At 38.7% G+C, this 24,164-nt stretch overlaps 1 protein-coding gene across 4 annotated transcripts in view; it reads right to left on the bottom strand.

The window, feature by feature from the left end:
- Window positions 1-24,164, bottom strand: part of GDA (guanine deaminase) — a 91,711-nt gene that overhangs the window by 49,781 nt on the left and 17,766 nt on the right. Inside the window, exon 1 of one of the 4 annotated variants that reach the window (XM_045515122.2) lies at window positions 22,043-23,268. The exons of the other annotated variants lie outside the window; for them this stretch is intronic. The gene's annotated coding sequence lies outside the window, so the exon portion shown is untranslated. Of the gene's footprint in view, window positions 1-22,042; window positions 23,269-24,164 lie in introns of those variants that run through there. 4 annotated transcript variants of the gene reach the window in all.

The raw sequence follows: 24,164 nt of genomic DNA, 5'->3' as shown, positions 1-24,164 counted from the left end.
TTCAACCAAGCAAGACATATCTTCAATGAACTTATAGCTGATGTTGAGTAGTTAGGCAAGGGCCCTTACTCCTCAGAGATGGCTGGAATACATCTACCTACCCTTTTTTCTGTTTTCTTCAGTCAACATGAAAACTAGAAATCACCTGCTCCTCAAATACACAGCAGGGAACTTGACCTGCACCATTATCTTCATAAAGCTCTACCTCCTTGTCCCCAGCCTGCTTCCGCAGCTCTCCACTTCACTGTGACCTCTTGTTACTGCCCATCTACTAACAGCAAACCCCCCTATGTCTTTAATATCTGCTCTGAGTTTTCCCCTCCTGATAACTGGGAGGAACTGGGAAGGAGGGAACTGTCCATCCCCAAGGACACAGCCTTCTCTACACTTCTCAGATGGCAAGTATTCATACATTAGTGTCAGGCAATGAGGTTCCATATGCACCACAGCCATTTGAAAACCATTTTTCCTGCAGCTTCTTGTAAACATAACAAAACTCCTTTTAAGACCTGCTCCTTTCAGCTTTCAAGGCATCCTTTCCCTCTCTTTGTTGTTCTCCTTTACCAACCTTTCCCTCATTGTTCAAATCTTGATACCTGCCCCATACTCCTCCCCACTCCAAGTCCTGCCTTTATTCCTAGGCACGACAACATGGACAGCCCTCTTGAGATCACAGCACCTACTTCCATGAACTCACCTTCAGTGATCTGTTGATGAACAAGTGAAGTTTATGAACTTCACATCGTGACCACACCTTGGACATGTGCATGACCCATAACTGCTCTACCTCTAAAACCACAGACTCACACAACTGACCACCATTTATTTCCTTTTTCCTGTTTGCCACTTCAGCTATTCCAGTCAACCATCCACCTTCAAAAGCCCTCTCTTTACTTCTTCCTCTCTACTTTCCCCCAGTCTATCAGCTGTCTTTTTTCACCATTTTCCTTGTCCAGCTTAAACTCACCAGCTATTATTTCCTATTTCTTACATCTTTTAGTTAACATACATGTGGTAAACTTTCAACACGGACTGAACCCAGCCCTGCTTTTCTGGGCTGCACCTGAGGAACCAAGCAGCATTGCAGGAAACACATCACATGGTAAATAGAATATCCATGATCATCAAGCTTAAAGGGGCTCCAACCAATGTCTGTGCCTGGCGCCTGAAGACATTTTTCCAGCACTGTCTTCACTGTCAATACAACTGACAGGAGACCTAATTGCTTATCCACTGATCATTAGAAATATTTTTTAGTAATAGATTAATATATAATTTTCATGAAATAACTCAAAAGGAGTTCAAAGAATTGAGGGATATTGCTATAATAAAACTCCACCCATTCCCATCTACTTGATTTATGTGAGTATGTTTCTCAATATGTACATCTATAAAAACGAAAAATAAGAAAAAATTAATGCTGCTCCTATTTAATTCTACCAAAAAGTAATACTCATCCATAGATTTACTACCGAGTTGGAAGAAAAAAATTGCCTTTTTTATTTTACATCTAACAAATTACTTTTCAAAATGTGTAATACACATTTAAAATTTTTCTATGGTCCTACGAAATTTTAAATATTTAAATTTATGCACACAAGTTTTATTGCAATGGTTGAGCAATAAACTTTCAAGTGTAAAACTATATTGTATTTGCACAAATTCTGTAAGGAAAGGAGAATAGAATTAGTAATTCTAGGAGAAAAAGGGGCTATGTAGCATTTCAAATCATTAATAAGGAGCTAGTTCATGATTTTTTAAAAATAGATTAAGGTATATATCAAACCACTATGTTTTGATTCCAAGACACATTTTAAAAAGTAATGGCACAGCTTAATTTTAACTCACATGTGTTTACAATTTGCCAGAGATTATAAGCTTCATACATTTTTTTAATTTAATAGAAACTACAAATATCTTTTTAAAATGCAAAAGCATATAGAATTTTTCAGAATTCTTTTAGGGGGCACATTAGTTTAAAAACGTGAAGAGTATTTCTGTTGTCAGCTCTCCACCATCATGATTTAACATCTACCCACTTACGCCAAAAATGTACATCAAATTTGTTTAATGGTGAAAAGTTGCAAACAATCTCAAAAGTCAATCAAACAAGGAATTGGTTAAATATAACTAAACACTGCAGCAATGAAAGGTATCAGTGAAGACTTATATTTACTGAATTATCCTTGACATAATCTTAAGATTTTTCTAAAATACGGGTTACTGGATAAAATGTACGGTATCAAATTTTTATAAGAATATGGGATACGTGTGTGTGCGTTGGGCTGAGTTAGGCTGGGTTGAGTTGGCATGTCTAAATGTTGACAGTGGTTATCATCTCTTTATAGTAGAACTTGGGAGTAATTTTTGCTTTCGTCTTTATAGCTTTTTGGATTCCAGATTGTTAATAGTAAATGTTCTATTCTATCTAAAACGAAGTCAGTTCCATTTAAAATGTATATGAAAATGTAACATAAAAAAGATAGAAATAGATAAATATAATCTAATTATAGAGCCTCTTACTGGGGAGTTAGGACACACAGATATAGATATGAATCAGATAGGGGAGGGCATAATGGCAGTGCCATGGACCTCACCACTTCAGAAAGAGTGGTTCAGTGGGCGTGGTCAGTGAAGGTTTCAAAGAAAAAGCAGAACTCCTACAATGATGGGTAGGACGTGGGACTTGATAAGTAAACGGGGCTGGAGGGAAAGGTATGGAAGGGGTAAATAATGACAAGAGCAGAGGCAAAGAGGCAAAAAACTATAAGCTGTATTATAGACAGACCTGTATTTTAACACCAGAGCCTGCGTTGGCAAGAACTTTAATTCACAAATCAAGAGCTTAACAGGCTTTTTTCTTGCTCTTACTCGTGTATTCACTCAATAATTAGTGCTTGTGCGAACCCTGTGTGAGAAGCACTATTCCAGGGACTAGGAACAATAAATCGATAGATGAATATAAGACATATTGCATATCTTAGTGTGTGCTATGATGAAAAATAAAGTAAGGCTAAGAAAAAACGTGGGGTCTCTCCAAGAGGTGATGTTTGAGCAGAGATTTGCATGAAGCGAGGGAGTAAACTACTTGTATATTCTTGGAAGAGCACTCCAGGCAGAGGGAATGGCTAGTACAAGGACCTTGATAAGTATACTTAAATTCAATTTAAATTAGAGGTTTGGTGTGTTTTGAAACACCAGGAAGGCCAGTGGGATACGGTACAAGGACTAGAAAACAGAGTGATAAAAAAAAAATGAGTTGCAGAAGGTAGTGAGGGGTTTTGTAGGTCATGGCCTTGATACTTATTTTTAGGAAATTCCTAAAAAATATTTTGGAAAGTAGGTGGCAAAGTTACAAAATATCACTGGCATTTCCTGTATGGGGCAATGGCTCTCTTATCCTGATGTCTCCTGGGTGTATGTGGCTATTCACCATCAAGAGTGCCTACCATGGCCCATGGCCTTCCTCTTCACAGGCACAGTCTAGGTGGGCTGTCAAGCACATATATAAGTCATTAAAACCCAGGTTTCATAAAATCACAGATGGTGCCACCTGGCAAGAACCTTCTCATGCAACCCCCTTATTTTCCCGATGAGAAAATTGAATCCCTTATGTTAAGCAAACAACTCCAAGTACTCTCTTATTTGAAATGGGGACTATTTAGGATGAGCAATAATGAGAATGTCGGAAATACCAAAGCCAAAAGCAGATGAGTAATGACTGTCAGCTAATGAAAAAAATCCCCACAAGATAGAGGCTTCAAACACCAGATGGCAAATTTGGGCAAGAGGCTTGTTGCTGTGGAATAGAGAAAAGTGCTCTTTGGGCCACTGTGAAAGAGCTTGGCCATCCAACAAAATAAGGTAATATACATTGCAACTTGTTACACAAAACCCACTCTTAAGTGTGGTAATGGTAAAGATAAAATCAGATTAAAAAAATGTGAGGTCTCAAAGATTTCTGAAGCTTTTGGACAGAGATGAAAATTGCCGTATTAGCTAGATTCACATCAAACAGATTAATGGAAAAGAAAGATGAAGTGAGACTGCCTTTTAAAAAAACCTGTCAGCCTATAAAGGTAGAGTCAAGTGAATTCATGTTACAAAGGCACCAAAGGGTAGCATGAAGGACTTTGACCTTCAGGTCCAATATTCTCATTTCATAATTGAGGAAGCAGACCAGGATATGCGACTTGTCCAAGGTCACCAGGCAAGGCAGGAGTATCTGTTGGACTTGACCCATCTTCCCTGAGATTCTTTCAGACCTCTCTGACTACTTCTCTAATAGTGTAAACCAAGAGTCAGGACACTTTGTATAAAGGGCTAAATATAAATACTTTAGGCTTTGTGGACCATATTGTCTGTTATAACTATTTAGCCTCATCACTGTAAAGCAAAAGCTGCTATGGAAAAGATATACACAAATAGGTGTGGCTATGCCCCAATAAAACTTAAGTTGTAGAAAATGAAATTTGCATTTTACTGTTAAAAAAAAAAGAAATTTGCATTTTATGTAATTTTCACTTGTCATAAAATATTCTTACTTATTAAAACTATTTTAAAATGTGAAAACCACACTTAATTCACTGGCCATATCATTGCCAAAATCAGGCAATGGGCTGGATTTGACCTGTGGGCCACAGATGGCCAACCTCTGATGCAGATTCCTAAAAAAATGCATGCAAATTAAAATTGTATAATTTGAAAACCATCCCAGTGGTTTACACTAGTATTTCTAAGAAGCTTTATCTTAATTTATAATTGGTTTTCAATTGGCAACAACTTTTAACGATTTTTCCTGTAGTAACTTCAGGGCCTGATTCAAAAAACTCTTGGAAAAGTACCAGTTCTGGCTGCCTTACAAGCCCCATTTTGCTGTAGAAAACATACTTTTTGATAAATAAAAGTAATTTTTATTAGAAAAATAAATCAACATATTTCATAATGGTAGGATGTCTGAGAATAATAAAAATACTAAAATGTACTTACTGTGTGCAAGACACTATCTATACACTTTACACATATTAACTCACTTAAACCTCACAAGAACACTTTGAGGCAGGCATTATTACTAGCCCCATTTTACAGGTGAGAAAACTGAGGCACAGAGATTTTTAAGTACCTTGCCCAAGATTTACACAGCTAGTAGGTGGTAAATTTAGAATTTGAATCACAGTCGGCCTTGAGGTAAGGGCTATTAAACACTATGCTATACATTTAAAAAAACTTTTTAAAAACTATCTTTCATGAAGAAATAAATAAAACAACTCTCCCCTTTCCCTTCTTTATAAAATATTTCTGGGTGTCTTTCTTTTTCCTTCCATTCCCTTAATACAGCTGAGGCGAAGGCCAGGAATGTGGAGGCAACTGGGGCTAAGAAGAGGGTCAAGACTGAGAAGGCTAATAGGGCCAAGAGAAGTGGGACTGGAGAAGTATAGAGTCAAGGAGGCAGGTTAAGTGGACAGGGATGTGGCTGAGGAGACAGCCACCAGGGTCAGGAGACTGATTACATAAGAGGGTAATAAGCAAGTATGTAAATTATATGTGGATAATGAGAGCCAGGCTTCTCAGAAAGGAGTTTCAAAAGTGGAAAGGGGAAGGGCTAAAACAAATTCTGTCATGTTACATTTGACTTGGAGGTATTTGTGTCAACTCATGGTTTTTAATTTAGGCTGATCAATAAATTAACAAATACGTAAGTGCATGTACGTGCAAATGTATGCAGACAGAGCTAAGAAGCACAAGTGTATGCACACACACGTACACATACTGGCTCTACTCACAATAAATGTTATTTTTTAAAAACATCAAAATCCATAGCATGTGAAATGCTCACATTGGTAATCTGTGGAACACCCAAATGACCAAGAAGAAAAATGTGTGTGTGTATCTGTGCGTGTGTATGTATGTCTGTGTCTACATCTTTGTATATCCTTCCTAGCTCTATTTGCTGAAAGGGCCTAGAAAAAAATGACACCCTGTATTAATCAGCAACCCTAATGATCAGATCTTGGTTTTTATATACCATTCTCCACTAGAAAAGAACCAGAATTACTCTAGAGCGAGAACAAAGAAAAGTGTAAGATAAATCTGGAATAAAATTTTGTGTCAAAAAGTGAGGAAGTGCTAAAGATGTAATTGGAAAATGGTAAAACAAACAAACAAAAAACCAGACAGGAACCATCTTGAAGAAGCTGCTGCCAGCCAAATATAGGCCAGTTTGAGCATCAGAATAAGCAATAACAGAAATGAATTAAAACCCAGTGAACAGTAGAATAGATAAGCAAGATTATACTGTATAGTACAGGGAAATATATACAAGATCTTGTGGTAGCTCACAGCGAAAAAAATGTAACAATGAAGATATGTATGTTCATGTATAACTGAAAATTATGCTCTACACTGGAATTTGACACAACATTGTAAAATGACTATAACTCAATAAAAAAAAAGTTTAAAAAATAAAATAAAAATAAAACCCAATGAACAAAATAGGAATCCATGACTTTAAATAAATGAATGAATGAATAACAGAGTGTTCTTCCCTTCAGCAAAATACCAACTAATACATGTGGAAGGAATGACAGAATTAGAAAATGAGCATTTGAAAACCATCATTGTAATAAATAATTCATCCAGAAATCATCAATGAATGTAAAACTAATGAAAATTTGTTGAGGAACAGGACAGGATATTTATGTAATTTTAAAGTATCTTCCACAAAATGTATTTTACAGAGAAAAACAGTAACTTTGTGGTGGACAAACCTGGTAAATACCACCTTAACCAAGTGAACAAAGGTAACATCTAGAATAATGGGACATGAATCTCAGCAATGTTCTCCTAGGGCAGTCTACCCAGGCAACAGAAATAGAAGCAAAAATAAACAAACGGGACCTAATTAAACTTACAAGCTTTTGCACAACAAAGGAAACCATAAGCAAAACAAAAAGAAAACCTACAGAATGGGAGAAAATATTTGCAAAAGATGAGACTGACAAGGGCTTAATTTCCAGAATATATAAACAGCTCATACAACTTAAGGGAAAAAACCAACTGTTCTTTTTTATATTAGCAAATATATGAGTGAAAATGGGCAGAAGAACTAAACCAGAAATTTCCCAGTGAAGACATACAAATGGCCAATAGGCAAATGAAAAAATGCTCAATATCGCTAATTATCAGAGAAACACAAATCAAAACTACAATGAGGTATCACCTCACACCAGTCATAATGGCCGTCATTCAAAGGTCCACAAACGATAAATGCTGGAGAAGCTGTAGAGAAAAGGGAATCCTCCTACAGTATTAGTGGGGATATAAATTCGCACAGCCACTACAGAGAACAGTACGGAGGTTCCTCAGAAAACTAAAAATAGAGTTGCCATATGATCCAGCAATCCCATTCTGGGCATATATCCAGAGAAAACTCTAATTCAAAAAGACACATGCACCCCAATGTTCATAGCAGCACTATATACAATAGCCAAGACATGGAAGCAACCTAAATGTCCACTGACAGATGACTCGATAAAGAAGTTGTGGTATATTTATACAATGCAGTATTACTCAGCCATAAAAAAGAATAAAATACAATTTGCAGCAACATGGATGGACCTGAAGATCATCATACTAAGTGAAGTAAGCCAGATAGAGAAAGAAAAATACTGATTCACTTACATGTGGAATCTAAAAAAAAGAACAAACTTATTTACAAAACAGAAACAGACTCACAGACATAGAAAACAAACTTAAAGTTACAGGGGTTGGGGGAGGGAGTGGGAAAAGATAAATTGGGAGCTCAAGATTTGCAGATACTAACTAATAAATATAAAATAGATAAACAATGAGTTCATACTGTATAGCACAGGGAACTACATGTAATATCCTGTAGTAACTTATGGTGAAAAAGAATATGAAAACAAATATATGTATGTTCATGTATGACTGAAGCACTGTGCTGTACACCAGAAATGGACACAACACTGTGAACTGACTATACTTCAATTAAAAAAAATAATGGGAAAAATCATTTTCTCATGCCTCTTGAAACAATGCACTGAGAACACAGCATCATTCCTGCCAAAAAATGCGTAACATGAGGAAATATCAGGTAAACCCAAACTGAGAGATACTCTTTAAAAAAAAACAAAACTATTCTGTATTATTGAAAATTATCCAGGACATAAAAAACAAAGAGATTGAAGACCTGTTCCACATGGAAGGCAACTAAAGAAAGATGACAATTAAATTCAACTATGACTCTGGAGAGGATCCTGAACCAGAAGGGGGAAAAAAGCTATCAGGGATATTATTGGGCCAATGGGCAAGGTTTGAATGGATCTGTGGATTATTTTCTGATCTAGATGATTGCACATGACTATGTAAGATAGAGTCCTTATTTTTTTAGGAAATACATTTGAAGTATGTAGACTGGAACAGGATATCTGTAACCTACTCAAAAAAAAATGTGTTATGTATTGGCATGTATATATCTACATATATCTGGAGAGATTGGGGAAGAACTCAAGCAAATATGGTAAAATGTTAACACTGGGGGACCTAGGTGAAGTCTACATGAGAGTTATTCATACTATTTATATAACATTTTTCTAAATTTTGCAATGACTTAAAAATTTTAAAATTTTAACTATGAAACAGTGTATTTGTTTATAAACACAAATATTTAAAGTACATGGGAAAGTAAGGAAATGATAAACATAAAATTTAGGATCATAGTTTCCCCAGTGTGGAAGGGAAGAAAATGGGGTGGGGAGATAACAGAATGGTTCACCATGTCTTCATTCATTATGCCTTACAGAGACATTATAACTGTTTTTTTATATGAGCGAAAACAAATTCTCCACTCACACTAAAAGTTATTTTTTTTAAACAGCAAAGTCTGTATCATGTAAAATGTTCACACTGGTCATCTGTGGAACACCCAAATGACCAAGTAAAACTAGAGGAGAGTAGAAGCAAAGAGAAAATAGAATGACACGGATGAAACACTTATAGTATTCTGATGCCAGTAAATTTAAAAGGATGTCATATTTGTCCCTTGTTTTTACAGTCAGTAACGTGCTAAACAACCATTACATGCACCTGATAATTTGTGAATGCTTTGGGGGTACAAATTGTTACTCCCTAATTTATTTGTTTCCTAAATTCAGAATCTTCTGATGCCTTAACCAATTTGTAGAATAAAGAATCTGCTTAGATAGGTGTATAATCATCACCAAGCACTCAGTCAAATTCACCACACATCTCAGAGCCAAGGTTAAATGACACATTTGAACCCTGAAATCATTAAACAAGGTAATAATTTCAGCAGCTGCCCCACAACAGGCATCTTCAGAGACTAAATTCAGCAAACAGATAATTGAGAAGGACTTTAGGAAAAGTCTCCCACTCTCTTTTGAAAACCGAAAACTGTTATCAACTGAACATAAAAGTTTAACTCAACAGACTGCATCAGATACATAGATATAGATAAGAAAACACAGGCATGCACTACCTCCCCTGGCTACACAAGCCTGCTCCTTTGACCATTGTTTTGAAACACAAAATCTGCCTTAGAGATCTGTTGGAGGAATTTCACCCCAAAATTCATATGTTAAAGTCCTGAACCCCCAACTCCGTCAGAATATGACTATATTTAGAGATAAGGCCTTTATGGAGGTAATCAAGTTAAGATGAGGTCATTAGGGTGGACCCTAATCCAATATGACCAGTGTCCAGATAAAAGGGGGAAGTGTAGACACAGGGACCCACACAGAGGGAAGATGACATGAAGAGACACCAGGAGAAAACAGCCATCAACAAACCAAGGAAAGATGCTTGGGAAAAAATCCCTCCCTCATGGCCCTCAGAAAGCACCAACTCTGCCAAGCCCCTGGTCTTAGACCTACAGCCTTGAGAGCAGGGAGACAATAGACCTCTGTGGTTTAAGCCCCTCTGCCTGTGTGCTTTGTTGTGGCAGCCAACAAACTAACAAAAGACCCTGTGGGAGGGGATTAGAAGACTGGTCTAAGAAATCAGCAAAGGAAGAACGCTGCAGAAACCCTCTTTTTTGTGTTTTCTGTAGGCACTTCATCTGAGAAGAAAACATACTAGACTTAACTAAAAATATCAAGAGTCTGCTATTTACTAGCTCTGTAAACAAAGCAAATACCACCTTTGAAAATATGGTAATAACATCTGCCACATCTCCTTTCAGCCCTATAAAGACAAAGTATTTTTTAATGGAGATGTGGAGAACGCTGGGTGAACTGTGAAAGTTCTCCTTAAACAGGAGGTATTATCAGGAGTGTTTACTTTTGATATGATATTCAGGGTGGTATTTCAGGAGACAACTGCTGACACAGTGTGCTTTGATTTCAGAAAGACATCTGATGGCACCAGACAGTTAACTTTGCTGGATAAGCCCAAAAAAGGCAAGCTGGATGACAGAAGAGCTGGAGAAATTCCTATCTGCTTGTCTATTCCTACTCAGAGGGTTGATTAATAGGATGAGAAAAGAATGGCTGGCGAGCTCTGGAGACATTTCACCGATCTCTGCCCCAGCCGTGTTCTTATTAACAGCTTAAATGTGAAAAGGATAACAATTTGGAAGGGACAGTTTGTCCCCTAGATAGCATAATCAAGTTTTACAGACAGCCACAGGCTAAGACTAATCAGATGGAAGCTTAACAGGAAGGAATGCAAGTAAAATCTAACATTTACATTTAAGAAAAATCAAATGCCCAAGATATATGAGACTTGCTAAGAGCCAAGAATCATGAGTTCAAAATAAGCAGTATGGAATAGTTGCCCATAAAAATGGATTCTAAGGTCAAATTTGTACAAATACAGGCAGTCCTTGCTTTGCATGGTTCTCATATACATAAATTTCAGATACCATGGTTGAGTTAAATAAAACCAGCCCCTAAAAAGTTACTATGGTATATTAACTGTGAGTGACTGAATGAAGTACAAACTCGGCTTCTCACTCTTCAGTCCACAAATCATTACATACATAACAGATGCGTATCACATGAGTGACCAATCACATCACTTCTTCCGAGGTCTGTGGTGATGGGTCACTGAGCTTCACTGTGCCTCAGTTCATCCACAGGCAACAAAGCATATAGTCGTGCTGCCCCCTTGTCTTCCAGCAATAAACTCACAAGGCATTTGACAAAAATGAGTAAAATGAATGAAAGAGTAAATTGCTTAACAAAGATGAAAGTGCAGCAAAGAAACGAAAAGTGATAGCAGAAACGGTGAAACTTGAGTCTAACATAGAGTTATGGAAGAAACAGCTAATCATCAGGAATGTGGACACTGCCACCATTCAAGGTACTCTAGATCTACGGCCCCAGGAACTTAGTGGAGGTGAACTTACTGACACAAATGAGGATAGTGATTTGCAGATGTCTTGGAAGAAATGACACCAACAAAAATCTTCATGTTCAAGGAACTCTCAGAGAAATACCTCAGAGATACTCATGCCATTAAGAGCTCAAAAGATACGATGTTGGAAGCTAATCCAGATTTATAAAGCAGGATGACAGTTTGCCAAGGCAAACAAAAGATGCTCACTCTGAATTATCAGTTTTATGATAAAAGGCAAGCACTGTTCAAACTACTCAAGTTTTTTTTAAAACAAAGAAAACACTTTAATTATGTTTCTAATGTTTTAAATTACAGTACATTGAGTGAACACTGGTTTCACTTTTTTTCATTTCCCCATGCATTCAGATCTGAAAGGAAGTTTTTAATATTTTAATAGAAGTTCTTAAAGGTCTCGGAATAATTATAATTTTTCCCATTGATTAAGATTATTTTGCATGATTTCTGCTTTCATGGTTCTTTTTTGTCACCCTGCACTATTGTGCAAAGTGAGGACTACTCTGTGGTGCTCTTTTACACTTAGCTTCAAGTACAGTAGTAGTTGATCTTCAGTTGTCAAGGGATAAACTGAACTGAAATGTTTTTATAGGAAAGTGACCAGGATGTGGAAAAATCCTGAAATCAAAACATGAGAGTACATTCTAAATGGAACAGACAGTATTTTCTCTGAAGAAGAGGGAAGATTACCATCATTGCAAATAAGAGAAAAGGTGTCACATAAAGGTGCTATTCTGGAGCAGCAGAACTGGCTTTAATAATGAAATATTCAGCAATAGTGTTTTCAAGTTCATGAATAGAAGAAGCATCTAACAATTAAAACTGGATATAAATGGAATTCTCTGATACAATGTAGTGAACTCCTCATAATTGGAAGTGCCAAGCAGAGGCTGACTGACCATCTGTCAGGGGCATTGTAGCAGAATTTAATTCCTACACAGGGTGAGAGGAGAGGCTCCATCCACAGCTCAGATTCTAAACATCTACGTGATGGCTTTAAAATATGTCCACAAATTCTTTGACGCTCCTCTCTTTAAAAGGTGCCTTGAGGTGGGCCGAACTTAGTAATGTGCTTAAAATGAAGCGTTCATGATGCTATGTGACTTCTCAGGCTAGCTGATAAAAAGGATACCCTCCACCGGGCTGTTTCACTCTTGGATTATTATGGTGGAAACTACAGTCATGCCATGAGGATACTTAAGAAGCCGTAAGAGAAGCTCTTATCAGGAGAAGCCAAGGATTGCTGTCAGTAACTGTAAGCACTGGCTAACAGTCACGTAAACGAACCTGAACCTTGGAAGTGGATCCCTCAGCCTCAGTCAAGCCTTCAGATGACTGCAGTCCTGGCCCACATCTTGATTGAGACCTCATAAGAGATCCTGAGCTAAACTGCTCCTGAGTCCCTGACCCAAAGAAACAGTAAGCATAATAAATTATTGTTTTAAGCCCCTAAGTGTTGGGGTAATTGGTTATACAGCAGTAGCTAACAAAAACAATCCATTTTTATCTGAACACTGAGGGTACACTGCAGTCTTAAGAAGCCTGCTCACATAGCTTTTCTTTTTTCTTTTTCCTGCCAGTTTCCCTTTAATACACTCAAACCACAATTTCCAAAAACTAGTCCCTATCATTAAAGGATAAATGATTATCCAATAGTATTCTACTGTAAAAAGCAGAAAGGAGAGGAATCTAAAATTAATTCCTCCCACTCTGGCTGATTATCATCCCACATTCAAATCTGCTGTAAAAGATTAACACAAGACTCACAAATAGGTCTTAAAAGTGCTCCTTAACAGGAGAGAATTCATTCAGCAAGTTCATCTCTCTGTAGCAAATGGTCAATGAAACAAGGCTGAATCCTTTGAACCATCACATATGAAGGAACCATCTCCTTCAACATGGTACCATCTGCTCAGCCAAACTTAAAAGGTCCAGCCCAGGCTTCTATATGGACTCCAGATTCATATATTTGATATCTTTCTTGATATCTCATTAGTATTTCTCACAAAGCACTTCAAACTCAACATGCCCAAAACGAAGTCCGTGATGTTATTCCTGAACCTAGTCCCTTTCCAGGATTCCCGTTCTAGAGAATGAGACCACATCAATTCAGGGTACAACTCAGAAGCCTTTGTCACATCTCTTATCCTCTGCTTAAAACCTCAATGGCTTCCCACGGCATTTAGGGTCAAGAAAAACATAACATGGTCTACAGGGTCCTGGGGCGGGGGTGGCTGGCACCTACCTGCCTCCCAGCGTAATTCCACCTCTGCCTCAATCCATGCTTTGTTCTTCCTTCCCCCTCTGTGTGCTCCACCACACTGGCCCCATTTCAGACTCTGTAAGCCCCCTACTCTCCCCACCATTGGGCCTTTACACACACGACCCTCCCTTTGCATGGAACACCTTTCCTTTCCTCTGGTCCAGTGAATCCTTTCTTTCCTATTTCAGTTTGGCTATACCTTCCTTAGGAAACCTTTCCGAACTAGCTCAAATTCTTCATATCCCTCATTCATATCCCCACCCCCAATTAATGATTCCCAAAGCCCCAGGTACCTGTTCTTTATGAAAATACAACATTGTGGTTATTAAATGCACAAAATCTAGGCTGCCTGGCTTCAATCCTTTCTGGTTGTGTAAACTTGGGCAAGTTAATTAAACTCTCTGTGCCTGTGTTCTCATCTGTAAAGTGGGGGTCATTGTTACGAATATGTTGAGAAGATTAAATGAAACAATATAGGTAAAATGCTTAGATTGGTGACACATCACAGATGTTACATAAGTCCAAGCTATTGTTTTACAATAGTTGCAATTTCACAATTTCACACATGTTCATAACCATTATTTTGTTCATACCTGTCTTTACAATCAGACGACAAATTCCACAAAGGTGGAGATGTCTGTTTTTACTTACTATTATACCTCCACTTCCTGGCAGAGTCTCAGAACACGAGAGGTGCCTACTGAACATTTGAAGAATGAATAAAGGATAGAGGGTCTGGACTCTGCAGAACCCTAAAGTATCACACTAAGGAGTTTAGAATTTTTTCTTCCAGAAGTTTTTAAACAGAATCACATATGAAAATTAATAGAACGATGACTATAAGGTAAGTTGGGAGGAGAGTTTAAGAGACAGGAAGAACCATTAGCCAACCATCCAAATGGTTTATCTGGGTGGAGGCAATGGCCAGTGTAGAGAGGAGCAGAGAGAGAAGACAAGAAGTATCACAAGAGCAGAATGCTAAGGAAGGACCCCCACAACTTGGTAGTACAGTGGATCTGGAGGGAGTGGTGCGGATATACATAAAGACTAAGTCTCTGAAAGAGAGACTAGGACAGAAGGATGGAATTATGACAGCCAAAGGAGATGCTGGTTTGGAGCTATGTAGCAAAGGTGAGCAAGACTCACAGACAGAGCTATCCAGCAGTGGATGTGGGCAGAGAATTGGAACTCTGGGGCCAACCAGGTCTGGAGATGGAGACTGGGGTCATTCATCTGTGCAGAAGTAACATGAACCCCAAGCAAGAGGCTGGCATATCTGGGGAAGAGAAGATGGAGTGAGAACGGCTGACAGGGAAAGCCTGGGGTCTGTGGCTGTTTTAAAAATCTAGAAGGGTGAGAAGAGCCAGGAAAGGAAGTATGAAAGGTTAAAGTCAGAGAGACTGGACTGGGGAGTAATAAATGGAACAAATAGAAGCTCATTCCTACCTGCTATTTAAGAATTCAGCTAAAGGGTCAGCCACTTCCTAAGGAGACATTTCTGACCTGAACCCTTAAGGTAAATAAACTGCCCCTTGGCATTGTTTGCATGCATTTGCCAACAGCAGTGTGGTAGGCTGAATAATGACCACCAAAAATACCTGGTTTTTAATCCCTGGAACCTGTGAATATTACCATATATGGCAATTTGCAGATGTGGCTAAATTAAGGATCTTGGTATGAGAGCCTATTCTCAATGACCAGGGTGGGCCCTAAATGTAATCACAAGTGTCCTTGGTAGAGGGAGACAGAGATTTGACACAGAAGTAGAAAGTGATGTGACTGCTGAAGCAAGGTGCTGGCTTTGAAGATGGAGGAAAAGGTCCAGGAATCAAGAATACAAGAAGTGTAGCTCTAGAAACTAGAAAGTGCACAGAAACAGATTCTCCCTTAGAGCTTCCAGAGGGCGTGGGGCCCTGTTGACACCTTGATTTTGGCCCAGGGGAACTGATTTCAGAATTCTGACCTTCAGAAATGCAAGAGACTCAGTGTGTGTTGTTTTAAGCCACCAAGTCTGTGGTAACATCATAGGAGATTAATACAAGTGCTCATCTCACTGCAGGATAATTTGGAGTTCATGTATTTGTCTCTCCACTAAAGTATAACCTCCTCAAAAGTCAGTGATGCTTTCAGACCTTGGTATTTCTGGCACTAAACAAAGTGCTAGACACGCAAAGAAACTCAAATAAATGTTTGCAGAAAGGCTGGAAGAAGAAAAGAATTAGAACAAGAATTAAAAAGAGAGGGAATTTCAAAATAGAGACAGTGGCTGACAAAGGCCTATCCTTAAATATGAAACCAGTAAGATGAATGTCAACAAACTAGGCAGGGCTGAGCTTCGTGCCCACCCCCTACACCTCCTAGGAGCCAGGAATCCCTAAACAGACTGGGGTAGGCCACATCCAGGCTGGGCATGAGAGATAGAAGGACGATCCTAAGGTGAACCCTAACTCTAGCGCTCACCTTAACCCCGGACGGGGGCTAAGGGTGTCCATCCCTCTAAAAAACCCCAGGTAGCATCATCTGAGGGCTGAGAGTGCAGACTCAGTAACATGAAGACTTGGGTCTGCATCTGAGCTCTGCTTCTTACTATCTGAAAACCCTTGGACAAGTTACTTAGCTTTTCTAAGGCTCAGTTTCTTACCTATAAAGTAAAACTAATAATTCTTCAGAAGATTAAAAGAGGTAATGAATGAGAAGTGCCAGGCATGAAATGAGAATTCAAGAAATAGTACTTTCTGGTTTTGTTATTTCTGTCTTTCTAACAAATTCAGAAAAAGGAGAACAGGGTCAGGCCCAGTCTCATGGAAACTGGGAACAGGGAAAGAGACAGGTCGTGGTCAGAGCTACAAAGATTCCAGGTGAGGACATGTTTGTGGCTGGAGTGGAAAGAGGATGGAGGTCCCTGGAGGTGGACAAATTATGAGATCACATTATCCACATAGTGAACAGGGAGGTGGGTAAGTGGTATTAATGATTGAAAAACAGTCCCCTTGCTTCCAGACTCCTCTCCATCTAGACTCTCCTCCCTGCAGCCACCAGAGTTCTCCTTCAACAATAGAGCACTGGTAACACATCGCTCCCCTACTTTAAAATGTTCGTCCTCATCATTCTCAGACTACAAAGGAAACTCCTTAGCAGAAAGCAAATTAGAAGGTTGGCAAAGAAGTAGGGCTCAGGAGTCAGGTTACCTGAGCTCACATCCCAGCACCATGCTGTCTGTAACAGCAAAACAGATGAAATAATTTACATGCTGATCACTAGGGAGTGGCTAAATAAATTCTGACCCATCTTGGCAATGGAAAATCATGGGAAAGTGAGAAAATTAGGCAAATTTTTATGTACTGGTATGGAAGGATGTCCAAGAGTCATCCCTCAGTAGTCATGGGGTATTGGTTCCAGGACCCACGAGGGTATCAAACTCTGAGGATGTTCAAAGTCCCAGAGTTGGCCCCCTGTATCCCTGGATGCACAACCTGTGCATATGGATGAGGGCCAATATAGCAAAGCATTAAACAGTGCATTTAGTGTACCACCATTTGTGGGAAAAAATGAATATAAAAACATGTAAGTATTTGAATATATAAAATATATTATTAGCTTGTATGTTTTGTACACTCTCTCTAGAAAATACGTAAGAAACTGGTAACAGCGGTTGTCTGTTGGAAAGGGCATTGTCATGTCTAGGGAACAGGAACAGGAAGGGGACTTACTAGCCACTTACATGTATCTTTTTGTAAACCTGAATTGCTGATCACATGCATGGATTTTTTTTTTAGGTTTTTTTAAAATTCCAGTTCCAACATTTATCAGTTGTATTACATTGGCAATTATTAATTATTTAACCTCACTAGACCTTTGTCTCCTCACTCTTAAAATGAGAATAAAAATACCTACCACCTTCATCATAAAGTTGTTACTGGCATTAAATGAGATGACACCAGTAAAATGTTCAAAAGAACGCCTGGCATAGAGTAAGCATTCAATAATGCAGTGATTTCTGCTTCCATAAATAAGGTGGGCAAATACTCTAAAGGTACAAATAACTCTGTGCTGTATAAGACTTTTTACGTAGCTCTTGCAGGACATAGGGGAAGTATCAAGGTTTAAAAGGGGGTGGGGGGACACTAAAGAGAGGCTCTAAGCCAAAAGAGGAACAATGAGCAGTAAGCTCAGACAAAATGCCCAGTGACCCCAAAGGTCCCAAGCTCCCAACAGAAGAAAACAGAAATCCTTTATTGAGGACCACATCCCCAATTCCACTTCATAGATGAGGAAGAAAGACATTCAAAGGATCCTGACTAGCTCATGATCACACAGTCCTTTGAGTAATAGAATCCCTTCTCTAGTTCAGGTCTCCTGACTTCTGCCTAATACATTTTTTCACAGCATTTAATTTATAAAATTTCCTTTACACAAAAAATCCATTTATTAAGCTCTAAGAAAGATCTGTACTGAATGAGGACAGCAATGAGCTTTATTTTTCTCCATCTTTATATGTATTCCTTTTCTTGCTGTAGCCTTTATATACTACTAGAAGAGTCATTTTTGCCAACCAGGGTTCTATCTTTAAAATTAATATGTGCAAATGCCCCCTCACCCACCCAAGCTACTGCAATTGTTTCATCCCAAGAGCTCAAGGATAATTATGTGTTTTCATGAGCACAGCATTTATTAGTCAAACCTGTGGGTCTAGTCCAACTTTCCCATTGTATTTTCATGGCAACCAGAGAATGGTACTTGATGTTATACTCCCTAATTTTAAAGGGAAAAAAAACACGTTATGCTTCATTCTGTTTGTTTACAATTTGTCTCTTCATCGCATTTGGTCAGTGGGACACAGCTGTATGAAATGCGAAAGAGCGCCTCCTCCTGGAAGTTCAGAGGAACTTCACCTGCTATCTGAGCTGGAAGACATTTTTAAATTACTATTTCTTCTATCACAAATGGTAAAATTGAAAACCTCCTTGTTACAGTTTTTCCTGTCACATTCATTACAAAGACTTTCCCAGTGCCCCTAGAAAACTAAATGTTTTACAATTTTTAATTCCAGAGTGAGCTCACTAGCCTGGTTTGTTTTGTTTGTCTTAATCAGACTGACTATATACAGGGAGTTAAGTGAAATCAGAAAAGCAAAATTTTGGTTTTGTTTTGTTTCTGCCAAACAGAATTTCCAAGACTTTGTACCTGCGGCTGGGGACAGCTCTTTAAGTCAGTCACATCAGGCAGTCAATCCAAGGTTTCATTTACAAGTCCTACTTAAAAGTCAGTATGAACATGTAAGGAAATCATGATGGCCATCTAGAAAATATGCATTCAGAGCAGCCAAAGTGAGTCAAACTGTGGCTCTATGTCCAAAAAAGTAGATTTAAAAGTAAAATATGAGTCCAACCAGAAATAGTCCCTGTGACTGATACCCCCTCGTTTGTCTCTAAGTGGCTCTAAATAGACTTGACATTAGGTTTCACAGGGCCAGCATAGTGTGAGCTTCACTGAACTGCCTGCTTATTTAGCTCATACTCAACTCCTGAAGCTAATAAAAGAAACTCAGAACAAACCGAGCTACTGGCCTTGCAAATCCCTCTCCTGTGAGGATGCCAGCCATGCACTGACACTAGTTTACTTTTCCCCACTCCGAAAAGCCAACGCCTGCTCCCCTGGTTCCAGAGCTCTGACATATAATGACATAACCGTGTCCCTGAAAACCAGATTAAGAATGAGCAAATTAGTGATCCTGGAAAAGAGACATAATTGATTTAAAAGGTTTACTGACAAATTGCCAGAATGCCTTAGGAGTTTTCTTTGGTAGGACACAAAGCCAAAGCAGACAAAAATTTTGTAATAGAGACTGATGACTATATCCTAAGGCTTTCATGAACCCGCAAACATTTGAGTACCAGTACAGCATTTAATGTCTCTCATAGCAGAGCTGCTAAAAGTACAGATTTTAGAACCAGACCATGTAGACTTAAACCATAACTCCACCAGTTAACAACTATGTGACCTTGAACAAGGCACAAAGTCCTGATGACTCAGTTTCCTTATCTGCAAAATGGAGATATAATGGTACTTAATTCACAGAGCTGTTGGAATGACTAAATGAATTAGTATATATAAAAGACTCAGACCAGTGCCTGGCATATAATAAATTCTATATAATCTTTTACCTTTATTATAAATCAATCATTATCTTACTTATCCATTCCTCTAATATTTGCTAAGCACATCCTGTCTACCAGATGATGTGCCCAGTCCCAGGGACATGATGTGAGCAAGATATAAATATCTTGCCCTCAAGGAGTTCATAGTTTATGACAGTGGCAATGTCAGTAAAAAGAAACTGCTTTGATAGCTGTACATCGTCAGTTGCTCATCATTTTTTATAATTGAAGTATAATTGACTTGCAATACTTCATTAGTTTCTGATGTACAACATAGTGATTTGATATTTTTATAGATTACATACCATGCAAAGTTACTATAAAATATTGATTATATTCCTTGTGCTGTACATTTCTCCCTGTGACTTACTTATAACTGGTAGTCTGTACCTCTGAATCCCCTTCACCTATTTCACTCTTCTCCCTGCCCTTTTTATGACAACCACGTGCTTGTTCTCATATCTGTGAGTCTGTTTGTTTTGCTATTATTTGCTTGGTTTTTTTAGATTCCACATATAAGTGAAAACATACAGTATTTGTCTTTCTCTGTTTGACTTATTTCACTAAGCATAATACCCTCCAGATCCATCCACGTTGTCACAAATGACAAGATTTCACTTTTTTAATGGCTGAATAATATTCCACTGTATATGTTTTTACCATATCTTCTTTATTCGTCTGTTGAGGGGCATTTAGATGGCTTCCATATCTTGACTGTTGTAAAGAGTACTGCTATGGATATTGGGATCATCAATTTTTCAAGAACCCTATGACATTTTATAAAACTGCTAAGTGTGGGTTGTTTTTCAACTACTTCTTGAGAGTTATTGCATATACAAAAAGGACCAGAAACTGCAGTGAGGTGCTGATGCTAAAGGGCAAGATGGACTTGATGGCTAGTTAAGTGATACTGACCAGCACACCACCGTGCAGCTTCAGGGATGCAGACGTTCATCTGGAAAAGTCACACCTGTGCTCACCAAGGGCCTGTGACAGGGTACATGGCAATCAAATTATATACAGAGGCTAGGAGGGAAAAAAATGCCAAGTTTTGGTAGGAAGTTGTATAAAACACACTTCCTAGCCTACCTCTTGTCATGTTCAGTAACACATTTCACCTGGTAACAATTCAAGCAACACATATTGTTTAAATATACATCATATGCCCATCAAACTGTTAAGGATTCAGATACATGTACAAGAAATAATTCTCGCCTTCAAGAGTTTATTTTCAGGCTGAGAAATACAATTTACATGCAGATACGAAATTGAAAACAATACACAGTGGCACGTTTCTAAGCGCCAAACTGGCATTATGAACTTCAGCTGTGAAAACAGAAAGGCGAAATCAGCGAAGACTAGAAAAACCAGGTTGTTTTTTGTAGGAGGTGATGGATAAGGTATATATGGGGAAGAATGAGGGGTAAGGGCATTCAGACAGAAAGATGGGGAAGTCCAAAGACATAAAAACTGTAAATCAATGTGTGTTTATATCGTCATAATTGTTACATCATTCCCTTTCCACATCTTTCTCTTATTGTCTTCTCACTTTCTCTGCCCAATGATTTGGCATTTTTGAAGCATCCAATCCTGTCTAGATTACACGGATAGTTTTCCTGATTCTAATTTCAATTGGCATAAATCTAGCATAAGTCTTGTTTTTCTCCTTCCTCCTTGCTTGTCTGGATAGAGAAAGAAAAGAAGAATGATTGTTCATGCCTCCATTCATACCCATAAGGGTTGTAGTTTTCCTTCTTAATGTGAGTCATTTTTGTTGTTTTTCTCAGCTGGATTAAATCTTCCTTGCAGTGATTCATGCAGAAGGGGAGGAGGTGAGGTTTTCTTAATTCCCTTAGAAAAGGCAGAAGTCTAAAATGCTTCCCTAAAATCAAACTGCGTTTTAAATACAGGAAGCATCTGCTTCTAGTGTCTTACCTGCTTTTGTTTGTTTTAATTTCAAAATAATCTTAAACTTACAGAAAAATTATGCCTTCCCTGTTTGATCTTAATAAAATGAAAATAACTTTAATACTAGCATCCCACACTTAAAAATACAGACTGAATAACAAGGTTTCCAGCGACACTGAGATGCTAAATTACATTTCCAAGATAAGATAGTGTTGGGCTGCACCCCGCAGGTCTGCAAGGCCTGAACTTGCCCAGCTTCAAGCCTGAAGAGCTGAGAGTCAGGGACAGAGACATCAATGGTTTAATGAACGGGGGAGCTTACATGTCTGAAGCCAGGTCCTGGAGTGATACCCCACCGGGTGCAGTAGGCGGCAAGCAGGACTTGTTGGAAGTTTTCCCTCCCAGTGGGCCGCGGGAGGTGAGCAGTTATAAGGGGAACTGACGTCAAGCCACGTTGGCTTACGGGTTACCAGGGAAACCAGCAGAGGGGCACGCCCTTCACCACCCCTTTGATAAGAAACAGCTGTGGCCCGGGGCAATTATGCAGGAAGGTCAGTCAGGTGAGGAGGGTGTAGGTGAAGTGGGCACTGGTGGAGCTGGGACATACAGAGAGCAAGAAAACAGCCATCTTGAGTGGCCTGAGCATACAGATAGTAAAATGATTATTAAGAAGGCTGCAACCAATTCTAAGCTCTGGCACATATATGTTGGCCAATGCTTTGGCATCCACTCAAATTAAGTATTTGTAAATGGGCAAAACTAGCATGCTTATGTAACTTTTACAAGCACAGATGTTTGTAAAAGAGCCCTCAAATAACTTAACTGGGGAATAAAACATATGTAACTTATTTGTATCTTATTACTGTTGGAGGCACTTTATGATAAATAGAAATATTACACATTCATTATCTCATAAGAGTTGTCTATGATCATCATCTGTATTTCCTTATCTTTCACCCATGCTGATTGCCACTTCTCCACTAAAATAAGTCTTCCTAAGGTGAACAATAATCTCAGGTTGCTAAATCCATTGTGTATTTTCCCAGCATAACTCCTCTTCTATTTCTCAGTAACTTGTTGCATTTGCTCTACTCCCTCCATCTTGAAGTATCCCCATCCTTTGCCTTCTATGACATTACCCTCTTGTCATTTCCTCTGCCCTTCTCATCTTACTCATTCTCTTCCTCCAACCCAACCACTGGACTTTACTTCCTATTCTCAACCATTACTCTACTGTCCCCTACTCAGATGTCTCCTCTGAGCTCCAGACCTGCATGCCAACACCTATTTAACATCTCCACGTAGATGTCACAAGGGCACCTCAACTCAGCATAACCAAAACAGATCTCAAGGTCTGACCTCTTTTTCTGTGATGGCCACCACGTCCATCTAGTTGTATAAGCCTGAAACCTAAGAGAAGGTTGCCCCCTCCTTCCACATTCAAACTGTCACCAAATACCACTGATTTTTGCATCCTTAGTGCCTCACAGGTGTACCCATTTCTCTCCAACTCTACCACCTGTTTTGTCTCTTTTGTGTTTCACTGTAATTATCTTCCAATTAATCTCCTCCAGCAACTACTCCTTCTCTGCTCTCATCTGTTCTCCATTCTGTAATTCTTGCATATATATATGTGTATGGTTTGTTTTCATTTATATATATATATATATATATATATATATATATATATTCTCTATCCATTCATCTGTTGATGGACACTTAGGTTGCTTCCAAAATCTTGGCTATTATAAATAATGCTACTATGAACACTGGGGTGCATGTCTCTTTTAGAATTACTGTTTTTGTTTTCTTCAGATATATACCCAAGAGTGGAAGTACTGGTAGTTCTATTTTCAGTTTTTTTGTGGAAGCTCCTTACTGTTCTCCATTGTGGCTACACCAAGTTACATTCCCACTAACAGTGTAAGAAGGTTCCCCTTTCTCCACATCCTCACCAACATTTGTTATTTGTGGGTTTTTTGATGACAGGTGTGATTGTTCATCTATTGGAAAAATGCTAATCCAATCTATCTTCCTCTATCTGAAACTCTTCACTGCCTTCCCATTACCCTTAGGATAAAGGGAAAGGCCTATAAAGACACTGTCGCGTCTCCTGCTTGTCTAACTTCAGCTGTTTCCACATCCATCTTCCACCACAGGTTCCTAGCTCCTTCACCTCACTGGGTTTGTGCACAGGCATTTCCCCCTCCTTTTCTCTGCCTAGTTAACTTTCATTTAAACTTCAGACTCAACTTAAATGTCACTTCCTTGTGAAGGAAAAGCCGGGCTGGTCTAACAAGATAACACACAAGTCTAGGAATGTGAAGGAGAGGCTGGGCTGGGCTAACAAGATAACTCACAAATCTAAGTACTGGAATACTCATCGGAGTTCTGCTAGACTAACTTGTAAATCTAAGTTAATTAGTGTTGGTTTGCTGTTCATG

The sequence above is a fragment of the Camelus bactrianus genome, chromosome 4 (genome assembly GCF_048773025.1).
Source record: "Camelus bactrianus isolate YW-2024 breed Bactrian camel chromosome 4, ASM4877302v1, whole genome shotgun sequence".
Taxonomy (NCBI): Eukaryota; Metazoa; Chordata; class Mammalia; order Artiodactyla; family Camelidae; genus Camelus; species Camelus bactrianus.
The sequence above is the reverse complement of the archived record's forward strand: the minus strand, read 5'-3'. Positions and strand labels throughout refer to the sequence as shown.